The sequence below is a fragment of the Panulirus ornatus genome, chromosome 27, assembly GCF_036320965.1.
Source record: "Panulirus ornatus isolate Po-2019 chromosome 27, ASM3632096v1, whole genome shotgun sequence".
In the NCBI taxonomy this organism is placed as follows: domain Eukaryota; kingdom Metazoa; phylum Arthropoda; class Malacostraca; order Decapoda; family Palinuridae; genus Panulirus; species Panulirus ornatus.
The window spans coordinates 16,020,481-16,041,796 of record NC_092250.1 but is presented as its reverse complement, the minus strand read 5'-3'; the positions used below and the strand labels follow the sequence as shown (position 1 = coordinate 16,041,796).

Below are 21,316 nucleotides of genomic sequence, written 5' to 3'. Positions count from 1 at the left end.
CCTCCTCCTCCTCCTCCTCCACTCTCTCTCTCTCCCCTTCTCCCCACACACCTCTCGACGTAATGCATACGCCTTTTTTTTTTTCCACCATTTCTCTTTTTCATATGTATAGAATTTTTTCCCCCTCCTCTTTAGTTCACCCATCATAGCTTGGCTGGTGTGTGTAAACACGTATGAATTCATTCCCCTCCCCCCATCCGCCACACACACACACACACACACACACACACACACACACACACACACACACACACACACACTCACACTCCATAGTACTAGCGTGTATGACAACGCCTTCCAATCAAGTGTATGTTCACTTATAGCCGGTGGAGGATGGGTACCCGCGACCTGTAGGCGTGGTTATAAGAGGCCCTTGGGGTCGGGGGTGGGGGGAGGGGGGACGATGGCTTAACACTCTGTCATCTGACCTTTTCAGATGGCCAGGTCAGATGGAGGTCGACCTTTCAGATGGCCAGGGCAGGTGGAGGTCGACCTTTAAGATGGCCAGGTCAGATGGAGGTCGACCTTTAAGATGGCCAGGTCAGATGGAGGTCGACCTTTAAGATGGCCAGGTCAGATGGAGGTCGACCTTTAAGATGGCCAGGTCAGACGGAGGTCGACCTTTAAGATGGCCAGGTCAGACGGAGGTCGACCTTTAAGATGGCCAGGTCAGACGGGGAGGCCAGGCCGTGTTGAAAAAGGGGGAGGGGTCGTACCGTCGAACTGGAAAAAGGGGAGGATGTGTGTTCGATCTTGTTGACCAGCGTCGTGTTCCGCGGTCGTCCACGTGCCTGCAGGCAGGTGTTCCCGGCGTGATTTCTGAAGCTAGTCGTCTCAAAATCGACAGGCAGTGTCCCCCAATCGACAGGCAGTGTCCCCCAATCGACAGGCAGTGTCCCCCAATCGACAGACAGTGTCCCCCGCCCCCCCTCAGTACGCGTCCTCCGCGCATGTTCATGTCGAGTTAAACATCCTTTTTTTTTTTTTTTACCAGACGACCCAGTCGTGGGCCAGTCATACCTCCTGTTGTCTGTCTGTCTGTCTCATGTAAACTCCCTCTGAGGGCCCAGTCATGCCTCTTATTGTCTGTCTGTCTCATGTAAACTCGTGTAAACTACCTCTGGGGACCAGTCATACCCCCCGTTGTCTGTCTGTCTCATGTAAACTCCCTCTGAGGGCCCAGTCATGCCTCTTATTGTCTGTCTGTCTCATGTAAACTCCCTCTGGGAGAGCAAATATTCATCCTGTTGTCTGTCGTTCTCATGTCAGCTCATGTAAACTCCCTCTGGTATGTTAGACACAGACATATGTCTACCCACGCTGCATGTGTTGTGAGTAGGATTATTCACCCCCCCTCCCTCATCATACTCCGTATACTCACTGTCACTCCCACCCGGTCATACTCCGTATACTCACTCATTATTGTCCACCCTCCCCACTCACGTCAATTCTACACAGACCTACACCCCACCTCTTAACTATGACCTCATTGAAATAGCCCATAAACACGTCAGAAATATATATATATATATATATATATATATATATATATATATATATATATATATATATATATATATATATATATATATATATTATCTTTACTGGATACAGTAGTAGCCGCGCCGCCACCTCCCTTCCCCTTAGACATCTTGTAGAAGGACCCCCTCCTCCTCCTCCACTTCACGTTAGAAAACGCGGTGTCGCTGCCTCTTTCAGCCCAGCCGATATGAGACTGGGAGGAGGATGGTACAGACACGCGAACGAACCAGCGCAGCTCAGCCATCATTAATGAGGTGGTCAGTCTTGTAGATATTTATTTATCTTTTTTTGGAGGGGGTGGGTCACCAAGGGTCGTGTTGATTCCAGAAGTCCTGTTCAGACGCGCGTCGAAGCGTAGGGGGTGGACCTCCTGCACCTCCGTACACGCAGAAGGAGAGAAACGGGAGAGAAATAAGGGTTTGATGAGGAGAAGAGAACAGTTCAGTTCGACCGCGCCACCTTCAGGTAGGCACCAAGACCTTCTAGTTCGATGTGCCGACCGTCTTGACCACAGGGTTAACGAGCCTGACCTGTGATCGGGGGACACTTAGAAGTCAGGTCAGAGACCTAGGACCCGTCATTTCCCAAGGGTCGTTTGTGCTTGAGGGTCGTTACCATCGTGTTCGGAGCTCGTATGTTCGAGGGTGGTACGGGCGTGCTCAGGGGTCGTACGGGCGTGCTCGAGGGTCGTACCTTTGTGCTTAAGGGTCGTCCCGTCGTGCTTAAGGGTTGTACCGTCGTGCTTAAGGGTCGTACCGTCGTGCTTAAGGGTCGCACCGTCGTGCTTAAGGGTCGTAGCGTCGTGCTTAAGGGTCGTACCGTCGTGCTTAAGGGTCGCACCGTCGTGCTTAAGGGTCGTAGCGTCGTGCTTAAGGGTCGTACCGTCGTGCTTAAGGGTCGTACCGTCGTGCTTAAGGGTCGTAGCGTCGTGCTTAAGGGTCGTACCGGTCAGAAAACATTTGTATTGTGTTATAGAGGACTCGTGTGTATACAAATGTAGGATGTTTGTATGGTGTCAGGTATATATATATATATATATATATATATATATATATATATATATGTATATATATATATATATATATATATATATATATATATATATATATATATATATATATTGGAAAGGCTCACAATTTTGCTCGTGATCAAGATATTCCTATGAGTCCACGGGGAAAATGAAACACGAAAAGTTCCCAAGTGCACTTTCGTGTAATAATCACATCATCAGGGGAGACACAAGAGAGGAATATAAGTCAGTTGATATGCATCGAAGAGACGAAGCTAGGACTCCCCTGATGATGTGATTATTACACGAAAGTGCACTTGGGAACTTTTCGTGTTTCATTTTCCCCGTGGACTCATAGGAATATATATATATATATATATATATATATATATATATATATATATATATATATATATATATATACAGACACGAACAAAGTGCATAGGAAGGCGCACCCACATAGAACATACAAACCTCCAACAGCCAGGATCGAACTCGGGACCCTGTGTGTAACAGTCGGGAATGCTACCGCTAGGTCTAACCTAACGTACCTACCTAGCCAGGCCCATAGCCTAGCGGTAGCATTCACGCCTGTTACACAGGGGTCCCGGGTTCGATCCTGGCTGTTAGAGGGTATATATATATATATATATATATATATATATATATATATATATATTTCAACCCACACGTGTTACATGCATGCTTGAAACACAGGTGTGAGGAACAGGTGTGGGTTCGTAGCACCGATGTGAGTTACGGGTATGTATGCATGTATGTGGGAGGGTTAAGGTGTAATGTGAGGCTCCTGCGTGACTGTGAGGAGCAGGTGTGAGGCGAATGAGAGAGAGAGAGAGAGAGAGAGAGAGAGAGAGAGAGAGAGAGAGTTGTGTCGACGTTATAAGAGCGGTCGGTGGAGCCATGGTCATGCGAGGTGGGTGGGGGAGGACGAGGCGCTGTGTGCATGATGAAATTGTAAAGTGTGTGTGTGTGTGTGTGGGTGTGTGGGGTTGAGAAGGGCTGGGGTCGTCGTGTTATGTAGGACACTGAGGCGTCGTATGTAAGGGGTTGATGGCTCGGTCATTGTGGTGGGGGAGGATATCAAAGGGGAGGAGGAGGATGGGAGAGGCTGGTGGTGTGGCGAAAGGTGTGTGAGTCACCAGCAGGATCTCGCCTCCTCCGGTCCCACACACACACACACATACCCTTCTCCTCCTCCTCCTCCTCCTCCAACTCCTTCGACCCGAGCTCACACCACAACCCCTCTGCTCCCCCACACCCCATCCCGACCTACCTTGGGGTTAAGGCGTTAGGTCACAATACCGTTTTCCCCCTCCTAGTTGCCCCACTGATTCCCCAACCACCCGCACACCCCCTCTCTCAATCCCCCGCCGCTGCTGCCGACGAAGGTGTATTATACTCGTCTTCCTCCTCCCCCTCCGCGCGCACCCCCTCCACCTCACCTTCCCTGTGTCCAGATGACCAGAATCTTGCTTGAGGCAGGTCAGTTCTACTCTGTCTGTCAGGGTCTGTCCACGGGTTAAGACAGGGTCTGTCCACGGGTTAAGATAGGGTCTGTCCACGGGTTAGGGAAGGGTCTGTCCGCGGATTAAGACAGGGTCTGTCCATGGGTTAAGACAAGGGTCTGTCCACGGGTTAGGGAAGGGTCATTTGCGACAGTCCGGGCGTCGGGTGCCCGGGCGCCGCTCGGATCGGCGAAGACGGCCGAGCCTACGAGTCGTTCGTGTTTGCGACCTCTTCACGACACTCAAGGGAGTTACTCAAGGGAGTTACGAGACTCAGGGAGTTCATAGTCTCTAGGAAGCGCAAGGCGTAGTAAGGAGTCACCACCAGGCTATGTCTGTCTGTCTATCTGTCTGTCCGGCTTGGCGATCAGTCAAGTCTTCTCCATCGTCCCCTCCCGGTGTGTCGTCTCCTCTCTCCTTCCTCCCTCCCTCCTTCTTGTATCCAGCGAGGCTGCTGATGCCCCTGGAGCCAATCCTATCCTAGGACATCTTAGGGTGGACGCCATCCTTCGTGCGAATGTCGTCCCCCTCGTGAGCTGGTGTTGGTGGTGGTGATGACGCGTGAGGTATACACCTTCCTCCTCCGTCTCTGTAGGAGTAGATGGTCAAGTCTCTCTCTCTCTCTCTCTCTCTCTCTCTCTCTCTCTCTCTCTCTCTCTCTCTCTCTCTCTCTCTCTCTCTCTCTCCCTCAGTCGCTCCAGTTTTGCTTGGGGGAGTTAGATGGTAGCACCTTGCAATTCCCCACCCACCCACTACCCCCACCCCGACATTCCACCCTCTCACCTGTTCATGCATTGCACAGTGCTGGGGTAAATATGTATAGTGTACGTGGATAGGTGTGAAGTGCCCCTTGCGATTACTCACGGTTTTCGACCGTGGAAGACTTTTGAGTGGGATGCCCTTGTCTGTATTTGGAACACGTCTGTAGGGAGTGGCCACCCGGCCTTTTAACTCATCCATATTTACATGCCTAAAGAACACCTCTGCGTCCTTGAGCACGACGGTACGACACACGAGCACGACGGTACGACCCTAGAGCACGACGGTACGACACACGAGCACGACGATACGACCCTCGCGCACGACGTTACGACACACGAGCACGACGGTACCACCCTTGAGCACGACGGTACGACCCTTGATCTCGACGGTACGACCCTCGACCACGACGGTACGACCCTCGACCACGACAGTACGACCCTCGACCACGACGGTACGACTCTAGGGTGTAAAACAAAAAATATCTAAGGCGTTTGACACGATATCCTTTGAATATGAGGCCTTGGTCAGAGGTCCCGCCGTCGTGGCCCAGAGAAGTTTGAAGCTGTGAGGGTCGCATGTATTCATGTTATGTCAAAATATCTTCTTATTTGAATATGGGTCCGTTCAGCTCTTACTGGCTAAATGGGCTGGGGGTCTGTGTATCACTCTGTCTCTCTGCAACTTGGGCTGAGGGGTGGTCTGCGTATCACTGTCTCTCTGCAACTTGGGTTAGGGGTGGTCTGCGTATCACTCTGTCTCTCTGTAACTTGGGCTGAGGGGGGTTCTGTGTATCACTGTCTCTCTGCAACTTCGGTTAGGGGTCTGTTTATCACTCTGTCTCTCTGGCCATATGAGAGTGGGCGAGTTCCGCCAACTTTACGAAGAGTTTAAAAGTAGTTTTTTTTTTTTGCCTTTTTTCCCCCCATGGTTGATTTAAGGGGGTATATCACGGCTTTCTTTCTGCGTTTGTGGGAGTTTGTGGAAGAGACTGTATACCACACACACACACACACACACACACACACACACACACACACACACACACACACACTCACTATGCAATGGTTTGCGGAGTTGCCATTGGCAAGTCCCCGGTTCGAATCCTCGATGTTGCTGCCCCCCCCCCCCCGCACACACACACACACACACACACACACACACACACACACACACACACAAAACCCTTGCTAACCGAGGTGTGTGTGTGTGTGTGTGTGTGTAACCAGGGTTCAGCCACGGCATCCGAGTGTTGATGGCAACACTGCTTCGTCCCCCGGGCACCCTGTTGCTTCTCAAGACTTTGTTGGCAACACTGGCCAGGTCCCGAGGGATCCTGTTACGTCATCACATACTGTCGGGTCCGTCCGTCCGTCTGTCTGTCTACATCATCACGTACTGTCGTGTCCGTCCGTCCGTCCGTCTGTCTGCGGGTACCTCCGTCCGTCCGTCTGTCTGCGGGTCCGTCCGTCCGTCCATCTGTCTGTCTACGTCATCACGTACCGTCGGGTCCGTCCGTCCGTCCGTCTGTCTTACGTCATCGTGACTTTCCCGCCTGGGCGTGGTAGCGCCGGGAACAGGACACCTCCCTCGCTTGCCGCCTTCCCCTTTTCTCGCGTTTCAAGGAATGATATAATACAGGAAGGGAGGCTTTCCTCCATGCCACACCCCTCCCCCCCCCACCTCCTGTTATCGCCCCCTATTTCAAGTCGCCCTGTACGACGCACGCGAGACAATGAGGGTAGTAACTTTCCTCATTAGGGATCAGGTAATTACGACCAACATGATAATGAAGACAAGAGGCAATTAACATTCCACATGCCATTGTCTTGCCCCGTGTATTTTCTCAGTAACCCGGCCTGTCAGCTACCCTGAAGTATATATATATATATATATATATATATATATATATATATATATATATATATATATATATATATATATATATATTCTGATATATCTGATTATACTGTTTTACTCAAGGTGGCGAGGAGGGGTGGGGGTGGTTAGGGAGGGAACTCAAGCCTGAAAAGTCCCTAAAACGACCCTAAAGTTAAAGTAATTAAAACGACCCTTAAATTAAAGTCTTTTTTCTTGAATTTCGATCATTGGGGACTGAAAGAAATGGGTTTCATAGAGAGACAATTTTGTGTGTGAATATTCCTTTCTTTTTTTTCCGAATCTGAAGACATTAACATTCGTATTTTAAGATCCATAGTGATTGTAGACCTATGTATGGATCTTGTAGAATTGTAGAATTGATGTTGCTTGTATTTTAAGTAGATTTTGCCAAGTGTGGATGGGGTCTGAGTGTGTCAGTGAGTATGAGAAAAAGGGGCTTCAAAGGGACTGAAAAATTTGGTGGGTCTGTGGGTACGAAGGATGGTTCGAGAGGGCCTGAAAATTTGGTGGGTCTCTTTGGGTACGAAGGATGGTTCGAGAGGGCCCGAAAATTTGGTGGGTCTCATTTGGTACGAAGGATGGTTCGAGAGGGCCTAAAGAAAAGTCACGAGCCCCCCCCCCCCCCACAATGATAATTGGTCTCTCTGGACCCGAAAAATGAGCTCCAATAGGAACCCAAGGGTGACCCCATTGAGGACCTTTACGAAAATGGGGATGGGGGAATGGGGACCCAAGGGTGACCATTGAGGGCCTTTGAAAAAATGGGCATGGGGGAATGGGGGCCCAAGGGTGACCTCATCGACGGCTTTTAAAAATGGGGATTGGGGAATGGGGACCCATGGGTGATCTCATTGAGGGACCTTTAAAGAAATGGGGGTTGGGGGGGAATGGATGATAATATGTATAGTCCCTTGTGTCTTAGGGGGGGATGATGATGGGGGTTGTGGGGGGGTAGGGGTGGGGTGGTGGGGCAGGTGTTAACACACGCACGTACGTACGTGCAGAGGAGGAGGAGGAGCGTTGGGGGGGGGGGAACTCCGCCTCCAGGTGGCGTGGCCTGGTGGTGAGGGATGGAGGAAACACGACGGCATTCCCCCCCCCCCCCCCCCCCTCTCTCTCTCTCTCTCTCTCTCTCTCTCTCTCTCTCTCTCTCTCTCTCTCTCTCTCTCTCTCTCTCTCCATGAGGGCACCTGCACCTCTCTCTCTCTCTCCCTCTACGAGGGCACCTGCATCTCTCTCTCTCTCTCTCTCTCTCTCTCTCTCTCTCTCTCTCTCTCTCTCTCTCTCTCTCTCTCTCGTGCTCCTAGTGTCTTTATTTTGGCAGTTTTACCTAACATGAGCCATTTTTATATGACATCGAAGACCCTGAATTTTGGATGATGTCGATGGAGTAGATGGGATGCGCAGTTAGGGCTTGAGGGGGTGAGGTTAGGGGTCGGGTTGGCTATTTGGTTATTACCCTCGACGTACATGCCTGTTGTCCAGGGTTCGACGCCGTGATGATATGGACGATTCCCTTCGTCCCATTCGTATTGGTTCTGCGTGTTCGTCACACAGGGGTAAATGGGTGATTTAAACGGGCAGAAGGTGATGGTAAGTGATTATCCAAGACTGAGGATTGGGGGTTCCAATCTGTGATCCAGAAATGGATTGGGTTTCGGACTTTGAGTATCCGGCGTGTGTGTGTGTGTGTGTGTGTGTCTTGGATCTCGAGCCACAGGTAGCACACATGACGTTGATGGGTGCTTAGAGAAGGGGTGGCGGTGATGGGTGCTTGGTGAAGGGGTGACGGTGATGGGTGCTTGGGGAAGGGGTGACGGTGATGGGTGCTTGGGGGAAGGGATGACTGTGATGGGTGCTTGGGGGAAGGGGTGAAGGTGATGGGTGCTTGGGGAAGGGGTGACGGTGAAGGGTGTTTGGGGAGGAGTGATTAGGGAGGTCTCGTGTATGTGTGTGTGTGTTTGTGTGTGTGTGTGTGTGTGTGTGTGTGTGTGTGTGTGTGTGTGTGTTCATAGCCAGGGTTGGAATGGGCGCCGGGCGTCCTTAGCCACCGGCGGGGCTAGAGAGAGAGAGAGAGAGAGAGAGAGAGAGAGAGAGAGACGGGTGGGAGGGAGGGCCGCCAGGCGTCCAGATGCGACATGTTTCATCCTGCTGCATACCGAAGCGCTCACACACCCGGGCGTAGCGTGCGTGTCTGGCGGCGCGGGAGGAGGAGGAGGGGGAAGAGGAGGAGGAGCAGGAGGAGGAGGAGCAGGAGGAGGAGGAGGAGGGGGAAGAGGAGGAGGAGCAGGAGGGGGAAGAGGAGGAGGAGGAGGAGGGGAGAGGCAGTCTCCCTCATCACCCCATGACAAGAGACGTAGCAGCGAATAGACAAAGAGAAATGTTGATGTAGTGGTACGAGAAACAAACAAACAAACAAAAAAACAATAACATGTGACATGTTCCTCCTCACAAGGTTTCACTTTTAAATGGCAGTTCCCTTGTGCTGTGCTGAACGGGTCGTTCTCGTGCTGTTTCATATGAAATACAGGATATTTCAGGTGTGTGATGAAATACAGGATATTTCAGGCGTGTGATGAAATACAGGATATTTCAGGCGTGTGATGAAATACAGGATATTTCAGGCGTGTGATGAAATACAGGATACTTCAGGCGATGGATGAAATGTAGCGAAGACGGTTCACTGCTCACAACGCTTGTGGTTGTTAAGGGAAAACTGCCTCGTTAGGTCTGTCCCATCTTCGAATTGGTGGTTCTGGCTTTAGCATTTTTACTTGAGAGTCGAGAGGAGAGGGTTGGAGGGGGTGTGGGTCGTGGGTGGGTCAGAGGTCAAAGGCCAGGTCATCGTACAGAAGGGAAGGGAGGGGAAGGGAAGGGAAGGGGAAGGGAAGGGAAGGGAGGGAAAGGGAAGGGAGGGTTGGGGAAGGGAAGGGATGGGAGGGGAAGGAAAGGGAGGGAAAGGGAAGGGAAGGGAGGTGAGGGGAAGGGAAGGGAGGGGAGAGGAAGGAAAGGGATGGAAAGGGAAGGGAAGGGTGTCAGTCAGTACCATTGTCTTCCAAGGAGCTGACTGGCCAGTTTTTTTTTCCTAGTCTAGATGTTCGATAATCTTAGCGGAGGATGATATTTTGACCCTTGTTGACATGGGTGGTTGACGATTTTTGGCTGGCTGGTTAGCCACTCTCTCTCTCTCTCTCTCTCTCTCTCTCTCTCTCTCTCTCTCTCTCTCTCTCTCTCTCCTCCTCCTCCTGTCACAACCCCGTCTGCACGCCAGGAACCATCAGCTTGGCAATGGAACGTCTTCATCCTAAAAAAAATGGAAAAGGAAAAAAAAAAGGAAAAATGAAAAAGATTGCCTCTCTCTCTCTCTCTCTCTCTCTCTCTCTCTCTCTCTCTCTCTCTCTCTCTCCGCTCCCCCTCCCCCCTCTCTGTCTGTCTGTCTCTCTCTCTCTCTCTCTCTCTCTCTCTCTCTCTCTCTCTCTCTCTCTCTCTCTCTCTCTCTCTCTCTCTCTCTCCGCTCCCCCTCCCCCCTCTCTGTCTGTCTGTCTGTCTGTCTGTCTCTCTCTCTCTCTCTCTCTCTCTCTCTCTCTCTCTCTCTCTCTCTCTCTCTCTCTCTCTCTCTCTCTCGCCATTTCCTGGATGGCGTCCTTTGTTGTCGTCTTCATGTTGCACCTGGACGTCCAGCAGGGCTGTGGGTCCCGCCTTGTTGTTGTTTTTGATGTTATTGTTGTTGTTGTTGTTGTTATTGTTGTTGTTGTTGTTGTCAGGGTTGAAAAAGAGGAAGATCCGTGGAAGAGGAAACGGAGGGGGGAACGTTATTTGGGTGGAGGGTAGTGGGTGGTGAGGGTGGAGGGTAGGGGATGATGAGGGTGGAAGGTAGTGGGTGGTGAGGGTGGAAGGTAGTGGATAGTGAGGTTGGAGGGTAGTGGATGATGAGGGTGGAGGGTAGTGGGTGATGAGGGTGGAGGGTAGTGGATGATGAGGGTGGAGGGTAGTGGGTGATGAGGGTGGAGGGTAGTGGATGATGAGGGTGGAAGGTAGTGGATAGTGAGAGTGGAAGATAGTTGATAGTGAGGGTGGAGGGTAGTAGATGGTGAGAGTGGAGGGTAGTTGATAGTGAGGGTGGAGGGTAGTGGATGGTGAGGATGGAGGGTAGTGGATGATGAGGGTGGAGGGTAGTGGATGATGAGGGTGGAAGGTTGTGGATAGTGAGGGTGGAGGGTATTGGATAGTGCGGGTGGAAGGTAGTGGATAGTGAGGGTGGAGGGTAGTTGATAATGAGGGTGGAGGGTAGTGGATAGTGAGGGTGGAGGGTAGTGGATGGTGTGGATGTAGTAGAGGTGTGGTATATAATAAAGGATTAGGATGGGTGAGGGATGGGCGTCATGAGGGTGGGGAGGTAGTGTGTGTGTGTGGGGGGGGATGAGTGGGCGTGGCTTAATGAGGGTGTAGGGCGGGTATGGGCGTGGCATCGTGGATGGGCGTGACGATTTACAGCGGTGAGGAAGGCTGGGGGAGGTGGTCCTTGGGTGGGGGGGGTCAAGGGGGGAAGGTAAATAAGCCATGTCCCCCCCCCCCCCCCACGCTCCGTTGTTTACCCTGGAGTTACCGTGTAAATAAACCCGCCAGAGGGGATTTCGTACTGCCCCCCCAACCCCTCCCCCCTCCCTCTGCCCTCCCGCCCCTTGGACTCGTTGTTGTGACGTAGCGTCACGAGAGAGAGAGAGAGAGAGAGAGAGAGAGAGAGAGAGAGAGAGAGAGAGAGAGAGAGAGAGAGAGAGAAGGGGGGGAGGTGCCCCCGCGCCTGCTTCAGCTGGCTTCGTATGGCCAAAGACGTCACATATTTTTTTTTTCTCTTTTTTGGCGGGATTTATCCAGCCAGTTCCATATTCTCATCCTCTTTTATACCCTATTTCATCTCGCCAATTACATATTCCCCTCCTTTGTATCTTAAACTTAATCTGACAATGTTATTATCATTAAACCCATTTTCCTTATATATAAATGGGATCCAACACCCTTCTATATACATATATTTCTTCGTAACGCATTATACTGCCCCGGCTTTCTCTAATACCCCTTTCCAATAGTTCCTTCTCTATACATTTCCCCATTACTATATTTTAAGTATGGCTGTGCTTAAGTATGACTTTATTTTTAAGTACAGGAAAAAAAATTTCTCATTTCTGCGAGACCCAACGTTTGCCATACTACCCTCCAGTTGCCATATTACCCTCCAGTTGCCATACTGCCCTCCAGTTGCCATATTACCCTCCAGTTGCCATATTACCCTCCAGTTGCCATACTATCCTCCAGTTGACATCCTATCCTTCAGTTGCCATATTACCCTCCAGTTGCCATACTAACCCTCCAGTTGCCATACTACCCTCCAGTTGCCGTATTACCCTCCAGTTGCCATATTACCCTCCAGTTGCCATATTACCCTCCAGTTGCCATATTGCCCTCTAGTTGCCATACTATCCTCCAGTTGACATCATATCCTTCAGTTGCCATATTACCCTCCAGTTGCCATACTACCCTCCAGTTGCCATACTACCCTCCAGTTGCCATACTACCCTCTATTTGCCATACTACCCTCCAGTTGCCATACTACCCTCCAGTTGCCATACTACCCTCCAGTTGCCATACTACCCTCCAGTTGCCATACTACCCTTCAGTTGTCATATTACCATCCCAGTTGCCATACTACCCTCCAGTTGCCATATTATCCTCCAGTTGCCATACTACCCTTCAGTTGTCATATTACCATCCCAGTTGCCATATTACCCTCCAGTTGCCATATTATCCTCCAGTTGCCATGCTACCCTCCAGTTGCTATACTATTCTCTAGTTGCCATACTACCCTCCAGTTGACATACTACCCTCTAGTTGCCACACACCCCCAGTTGCCATATTACCCTCCAGCTCATGTTCAGCCAGTCCGACATATGCAGGTCCCCAAAGAAATGTAAGACTTCTTGTATAACAAACTCTCTCTCTCTCTCTCTCTCTCTCTCTCTCTCTCTCTCTCTCTCTCTCTCTCTCTCTCTACGGAAACGAGTCACTGGTTCTGTCTGTTGGTCGAGGGAGGGGAGGCACACACACACACACCCTTCATATGACCTGTCATCCTACCACAAATATTCTCATTCCGGGATCCTTTTCCTTGAACTTCACTTCACCTCCTCTCCCCCACCCACTTCGCCGTGACCCCGAAGATTTGCTGCGCGCGCGCGGGCGGGCGCTTCCAGTCTTAACGGGACAGATTCCAGCAGCGCCACCACCACAGCCTTCCAGACTCGCCTGAGGTCTTCCAGTGTGTGTTTGTGGGGGAAGAAAAAGAAAAGAAAAGAAAAAGAAAACATATCCATTTTGATTTCCCCTTTTTTCCAACAGCCACTCTTCCATCCCTTCAAACATGTTTTCCTCTTCCATCTCTGGTTCAACTTTTCTGGTTGTCATCTACGCATCCTGTGTGTGTGTGTGTGTGTGTGTGTGTGCGCGCGAGCGAGCATTAGTTGTATTGTTTATCTCGCCCATGCTTTGAGGCTTCTCAGAAAGACGGATGCGAGAGATAAAAGGGGAGTTGGAAGGGAGATAAGAGAGTAGATGGGCGCGGTCTATTTTTGACCCTCGGTAATGGGTTGAGATGGAGGGGTATCGCTGTCTGGATGCCATGGTGGGTTATATATATATATATATATATATATATATATATATATATATATATATATATATATATATAGGGTGAGGGAAGAGGTACCTCCGGCTGGGTGTTTTGGATTGTATGGGAGGTGTGTATATATAGACATCCTTGTGGTGAGGTGTGAGGGTGAGGTGTGAAGGGGGTGCGGGTGTACCTCCACTTGGTGCCTCCTGCAGGTGTATTTTGGGATTTGGGGAGGAAAGGTTGAGTTTTAGGGGGGTACTTCCACTTAGTACCCCCTGCTGAGTCTTTTTGGGGTGTAGGGGGTACACACACACACACACACACACACACACACACACACAGAGTCTCGCTTCATTGTACATATCTGTCTATAGAAATGACAAAATGGTTAAGTGGTCTGTGTTTGGTGATAGTGGTGAGACATTGACTCGTCAGCTGTTGTGAGTAAGATAGTATTAATCACTTGTAGATATATGGGGGGTGGGGGGCGTAGATTCTCACAGTCACACACAAGTAGATTAAGTAGATGTATGAATAAAATAACTGAAGATTTTCGTAAATGATTTTGACTGTGATGATGAACACACGTTCATAATTCTTTTAAGTACAGTGTTAATGAATGTGATAATTAAATGAATATTATTTAAGAAGTACTATTTTTTTTTATTGATGTATAGTGTCAGTTAACATGACACTTCAATGATGGAATTTATGTATCCCCCTTTTTTTTTTTTTCAGAATTTGAGTCGTCTGAACTATATAAGGTAAGTGGAACCCATTTTCACTCTAGCTGCACCCCACACTTTTTCCCACCAACATACAAACGCAGCTGTGTGTTTGTTTGTTTGTTTGTTTTTCTTCTTTCGACCACACGAGGCATTTAGCATCGCTCCTCCGGACTCCCACATGACTCCCTCAACCTCTCTCAACACTGGAGCCACATACGCGCTCAACAACATTATTTATGAGCCACATGGAATGCGATGAGCCATTTATCCTGTGATAAGACCATGGTGTGAGCTTTTGAGTAATGCACGTATACTCAAACACATTAGGAAATGTAAATATTTTGATTCGTTAATTGCCTTTCAGAACGATTCTATCAGTAGTAAGACACGTCTTTTTTTTTTTTGTTTTTAATTCATTTCTATTGATCCCTTCTCAGTGTCCAAAGAGTGTTACGGTATGTCCTTGACGTCTTCATCCACTCGCCTTGTTCATTGGCCATCATCTCTGTCCTTTCGTAAATAGTTTTTTTGTTTTAAGTCTTCTTTCGTTGTCTGTTTCGAGATGGTGTCTCTGTGCGAGAGAGGGAGAACGTTGTGTGTCTAAGTGCCCGAGTGCCTGTGTGTGTGTGTGTGTGTGTGTGTGTGTGTGTGTGTGTGTGTGTGTGTGTGTGTGTGTGTGTGTTGTAACGGAGGGGAACTGATGGAGATGCTTGATTAGCGAAGCAATTAGTGATTGGCAGAACGAGTGCTTGGTCGCTGATGGTTCGTGTGTGGGTGTGTGTGTGTCTGTAGGGTAGGGGGGTGAGTGTGGGTGGAGTTGGTGGGGCTGCGGGCGGGTGGGTGGGCGGTGGGTGGGAGGAAGTAAAGTTGGTTCTTTTGTACCTACCCACTCCCTGTCGGAAGAGGAGGAGGAGAGGGTGGTGTGGGTTTTCGGGGGGTTAGGCTTTAGGTGGCGCCTCTCTCTCTCTCTCTCTCTCTCTCTCTCTCTCTCTCTCTCTCTCTCTCTCTCTCTCTCTCTCTCTCTCTCTCTCTCGTGTTGTGTGAGAGGTTCAGGAAGACTGGTGCTCAGACCAGCAGATCGGGGCTCATAAGATCAGCAGATCGGGGCTCATCAGACCAGCAGATCGGAGCTCAGACCAGCAGATCGGGGGGCTCAGATCAGCAGATCGGGGCTCATAAGATCAGCAGATCAGGGCTCATCAGACCAGCAGATCAGGGCTCAGATCAGCAGATCGGGGCTCATCAGATCAGCAGATCGGGGCTCATCAGATCAGCAGATCGGAGCTCAGACCAACAGATCGGGGCTCAGATCAGCAGACCAAAGGAGGGAGAAACAGGGTAGGGGGTAAGGAGAAGCTTGACCCCTTGACCTGACTTAACCCCCCACCTCCCCCCCCACCTGAACACTCCTTAGGTTGACCTGCATTGACCTCATTTTAGCAGTTTCGCTTCTGTACTGTGGATAGCTGACCTCACCGTTAGGAAGCAGAGGATCGCTGACCTCACCGTCAGCAAGCAGAGGATCGCTGACCTCACCGTCAGGAAGCAGAGGATCGTTGACCTCACCGTCAGGAAGCAGAGGATCGCTGACCTCACCGTCAGGAAGCAGAGGATCGCTGACCTCACCGTCAGGAAGCAGAGGATCGCTGACCTCACCGTCAGGAAGCAGAGGATCGTTGACCTCACCGTCAGGAAGCAGAGGATCGCTGACCTCACCGTCAGGAAGCAGAGGATCGCTGACCTCACCGTCAGGAAGCAGAGGATCGTTGACCTCACCGTCAGGAAGCAGAGGATCGCTGACCTCACCGTCAGGAAGCAGAGGATCGCTGACCTCACCGTCAGGAAGCAGAGGATCGCTGACCTCACCGTCAGGAAGCAGAGGATCGTTGACCTCACCGTCAGGAAGCAGAGGATCGCTGACCTCACCGTCAGGAAGCAGAGGATCGCTGACCTCACCGTCAGGAAGCAGAGGATCGTTGACCTCACCGTCAGGAAGCAGAGGATCGCTGACCTCACCGTCAGGAAGCAGAGGATCGCTGACCTCACCGTTAGGAAGCAGAGGATCGCTGACCTCACCGTCAGCAAGCAGAGGATCGCTGACCTCACCGTCAGGAAGCAGAGGGTCGCTGACCTCACCGTCAGGAAGCAGAGGATCGCTGATCTCACCGTCAGGAAGCAGAGGATCGCTGACCTCACCGTCAGGAAGCAGAGGATCGCTGACCTCACCGTTAGGAAGCAGAGGATCGCTGACCTCACCGTCAGCAAGCAGAGGATCGCTGACCTCACCGTCAGGAAGCAGAGGATCGCTGACCTCACCGTCAGGAAGCAGAGGATCGCTGACCTCACCGTCAGGAAGCAGAGGATCGCTGACCTCACCGTCAGGAAGCAGAGGGTCTGTCTGCTCCAGCTAACAGCAGGTACGAGCTGTTAGCTGGAGAAGAAGAAGAAGAAGAAGAAGAAGAAGAAGAAGAAGAAGAAGAAGAAGAGGAGGAGGAGGAAGAAGAGGAAAAGGAAGAAGAAGAGGAAGAGGGAGAAGAATAAGAAGAAGAAGAGGAAGAAGAAGAGGAAGAAGAAGAAGAAGAAGAAGAAGAAGAAGAAGAAGAAGAAGAAGAAGAAGAAGAAGAAGAACAAGAAGCAGAAGAAGAAAAGATTAGCAAAATGATAGCTTAAGGAAATGAAAAACCTAAAAGAAAAAAAAAAAAAAGCGGGGAGGGGGGTGGTCTGTGAAAGAAATGAAATTAATGAAAGAAGCTATTGTGATTTTAAGGCTTGGCTGGAGGGAGGGCGAAAGACCTCTTGGGGCATTTGAAGACAAGGGGCCCGGTGCCAGGCCTGAGTCTGGTGGCACTTTTAACAGGAGCAACAGACCAAATGTTTATGCAGCTGCTTGATGATTTTCAAAAGAAGTGTGAGAGAGAAGAAAGAATAAAAGAAACAGAATAAGAATTGGCCACCGTTGCTCTGTAGGAGGAGGGAAGACCTGGGTTCTGTCTCTTGCTGAAGTAAAGTCTTCAGCTGGAGGACTTCGATGGTCCTTTGGGGATGGACGGAGGGGGTGAGGGAGTGAGGGGTTTGTTTTCGTCTTCAGAATCATCCTGAAACATGGCTGTCAGTCACGATGTTCAGTTTGGGGACCGGGGCTTGTTTCTCCCTCTTCTCCTCCGGAGGATATATATATATATATATATATATATATATATATATATATATATATATATATATATATATATATATATATTGGAAAGGATCACAATTTTGCGCGTGATCAAGATATTCCTATGAGTCCACGGGGGAAAATGAAAAACGATAAGTTCCCAAGTGCACTTTCGTTTAATAATCACATCATCAGGGGAGACACAAGAGAGAAATATGTCTTGTGTCTCCCCTGATGATGTGATTATGACACGAAAGTGCACTTGGGAACTTATCGTGTTTCCTTTTCCTCGTGGACTCATAGGAATACATACGCGTGTATGTGTGTGTGTATCACACTCACACGCTTTATTGATTAAAAAAAAGATAAATGATAACTTTTATTAGTTACCGCTTGTTTGAAAAGGTGCAGCGCTGGACTGCGTTGCCAAGCGTCCCAATGGACGAGTCCTTTCATTTGTCACCTCACACCGCAGGCCTGTGCACCACGACGGGGGAAAAAAAGAAATGCATATATATAAATACTTGTATTGATACGTCCTGAGGGTTTGTGTGTCATTTATAGACAGGGCGGCGGATATATAGTGCTGCCAGGGGTGAAAATTAAGCCATGGTATCGCTCCTGTGTGGTGGGTGGGTGGATGGATGGGGTGGTGTGTTTGCAGAGCAGGGCGAGATAAAGTGGCTAGGTAGGAGGAGGAGGAGGAGGAGGAGGAGCTGGCCACTTGTGGTGCTGTATCTGGAGGAGGAGGAGAGGCGTGGGGTAGGGGTGAGGAGGAGGAGGAGGTGGTGGCGCCGCCGTTCCTTGGGTGATTAGTGAGCGGCAGGGGAGTGTGACCCCTGTGGACAAGGGCAGTAGAGATCATTGGGGCCAGGCCAGGCCAGGGGGGTCTCTCGTCGTCCAGCGGAGGGGACGTGCCACCTCACTTGCCCTCCATCCCTCCTTCCCTTAGTGCATGTGTCCAGAAGCAATAACCTCCCCCCCTCCCCCCCCCTTCCGCTTACACACACACACACACACACACACACACACACACACACAAGACGTATTTATCTCCCCCCCACCTCCAGGTTCACGGCGGGGAGTAGGTTTGGGGAGGGGGGGGGGAGTGGCGTCGGGGGGGGAAGAAGAGGAAGGGGGAGGTATTTTTGGTGTTGATACGATCCTGCCAAACCGTCCAGTGGGCCTGAGAATATGTATACCCCCCCTACGGTGCCACCACCCATCATGCGCTCTGCCGGGCCGGCGGCGCCCTTTCCGCTCCTGCGCTCGGCCACCATAAAGCCCGAAGTGTTACGCGCTGGAGAAGCGAAAGGGGAAAGGGTAAGGGGAAGGGGAGGGGAGGGGGGGGTAATCTCCGGCCCTCATCTCGCGCCTGTCGCAGACGATAGTTAGGGAAAAATGCGTATCTGCGAAAGCATATAACTGGGGGGCAGAGGCGAGGGGAGTGGGTCAGGGTGTGAGTGTGCGAGGCGCTGGACGGAACTGCACCCACACCACTTCAGAGTTCACACCTCCCTCCCTCCCTACCTCCTGCCTGTACTACGTATAGTCTCCTCCTCCTCCTCCTCCTCATTCACTCCCGTCCGTCCGCTGTGTCCGCCGCGTTGGTGTTCGCAAGCGTTCGCCAGGGCGTGTGTAGTTGGCACGCAACGGTTGAACGGTAGCGCTAACTGCTTTCCGAGAAGAGAGCGTCGCACCGGAGGGCGACAGATTGCGACACGACGCGTCGCGCCGGAGGGCGACTGATTGCGACACGACGCTTCGCACCGGAGGGCGACTGATTGCGACACGACGCGTCGCACCGGAGGGCAACCGATTGTGATACGACGCGTCGCACCGGCGGGCGATTGATTGCGACACGACGCGTCGCACCGGAGGGCGACTGATTGCGTCGCTCGGTCGGTTCGGAAACCTACGTGCGTCGTGGTTTCCGGTGTGCGCATGGGGTCACGCGCGCACGCACACACACACACACGCGCGCGCGCGCAGATTGAAGCTCGTGACTTGATAACCAGCCATCATCACCCACCCCCCTCTCCCACCACGAAATTACCCGGGGTCATTTGCCGGTGGATGACCTCCCGTTGCCGAGCACACTCACTGCTGTGATTTTGACCTTGGACAGGAGGAGGCAGGAAGTGGTCTGGGGGAGGTTGGGTTATCCTCACCACGCTAGGCTGCTTAGGCTTCGGGAGTGAGCCTTTCCCGAAGAGACGTTGGCATCCGACGGGGCGTTGCCCGAACACCCCGAACTCCCGCTAGCCTTAGTGGGAACTACCCTCCCAGGCCTGTGTGTTTGAGCGCGTCAGGAGCTGTGAGGACCTCGCTCCTCCTCCTGGACCACCCTCCCTCGTTCTAAAAGCCCCCCACTCCGCTGGGAGCACTCCCTCAGCGCCTTCTGCAGGAGTCGACATAGCTGCCCTTCGCCAGAGCCAGAAGCAGTAGGAGGCCACCACCATAAGGAACCTCCTCCACCACCACCAACGTAAGGGAGGAACACTACCACCTCCACCACCACCACAAGGAAGTACCTGCGCCATCATCCCCACCACCACAAGACACCTTCTCCACCACCACCGCCTCAAGGAGCCACGTGCGCCACCATCGTCCCACCCCCCACCACCACCACCACCACCACCACGAGACACCTTCTTCACCACCACCAACGCCGTCGCCACCATGTTGCAGAAGGGTTCCGAGGTGACCATCATGTTCATCAATTACCTCATCCTCTTCCTCCTGCTGGTTATCCTGTGGATCCTGTGGTTCAGCTTCCTGTAGGAGTCTGGCGGCGGTGGCAGGTGGGGGAACGTAGGAGGGGGATCGCGCCGGTCAAGTTTGAGGGAGGGGGTGGAGTTGCGGTGGGAGGGGTGTGTGTGGTGGGTTGGCGGCGATTGAGGGAGAAGAAGAAGAAGGAGGAGTAGGAGGATGGTTGGGGGGGTGTGGGGTGGGGTGTGACCTCCAGTAGTTCACCCCTGCCCCCTCCCTTCCCTCCACCTTTCCCCCTCCCCAACACTGCTTGACAACCCCCCCTCCTCCTCCACCCCCCCCCCCCCCTTCGCCGCACCAGCACTGCGTACACAGGTACTGTGTGTGTGTGACGTCACTGGTAGTTGTGACCAATGCACGGGGATAATAGAGCCGCAGCTAATTACAGGACATGAATATTAAGGACTCTCTCTCTCTCTCTCTCTCTCTCTCTCTCTCTCTCTCTCTCTCTCTCTCTCTCTCTCGTAGCGGCATACCTTAGTGATGGAATTGGCCAGAGATGGTTACTAGATAGATGATTTGGTGATCGAGGGTGATCATCCTCTCATTTCAAAGTGGAATTTTTGTATGTAAGAGAAATTCTGTTTAGCGTGTAGTGGTAGAAGTAGTAGCATTATATTGGTCGTAGGTATAATGATAATGATGATAATATTCATGATAATGATAATGATATTAATGATAATAATAATGGTAATCGTAATAATAATAATAATAATAATAATAATAATAATAATGATAATAATAATAATAATGAAATAATTGTATTGATAACAACAAATACTGCAATGATAATAATTATAATGATAATGATAATAATGATAATGATAATAGCCTCATTGGAGGTTGGCTGATTAGGTATCTCCAGTCCATGAGCAGTGCAGCTCCTTACATTGTCTTCCTTGAGTCGTCTTCCCATTCCTCATATTACCTTATCTACAAGTACGCAAGAAGCCTTGATTATTGTCTTCATTTACTCGTTTATCCTTTACTTCATACACGTGAGATGGCCTGTACCAAGTCGGTCGCTGTATTGATAAGGATGATAATGAGGGTAATTATCATCACTGCTCAATGTAGATGATTGTGAAGTAGTGCAGCAAAAAATATGTTTGGCGTGGTCTGTATTTCGTAAGATTTTGAACGTCTTGTTTACGTATTTTACACTTTATGACTAACCTAACCTAAGCGTAACATTCTTGTAAACGTAGCTAGCAAACATAACGGGGGTATCTAGCTTTTAACAGCTAAATAACAAAG

The 21,316-nt window shown here is 50.7% G+C and overlaps 1 protein-coding gene across 2 annotated transcripts in view; it reads left to right on the top strand.

Moving 5' to 3' along the window:
• The window catches only part of LOC139757598 (E3 ubiquitin-protein ligase LNX-like), a 380,167-nt gene that overhangs the window by 9,260 nt on the left and 349,591 nt on the right, over positions 1 to 21,316 (top strand). The window contains exon 2 of one of the 2 annotated variants that reach the window (XM_071678233.1): positions 14,144 to 14,169. The gene's annotated coding sequence lies outside the window, so the exon portion shown is untranslated. Of the gene's footprint in view, positions 1 to 14,143; positions 14,170 to 20,216; positions 20,375 to 21,316 lie in introns of those variants that run through there. The other variant, XM_071678234.1, reaches the window with a different exon arrangement.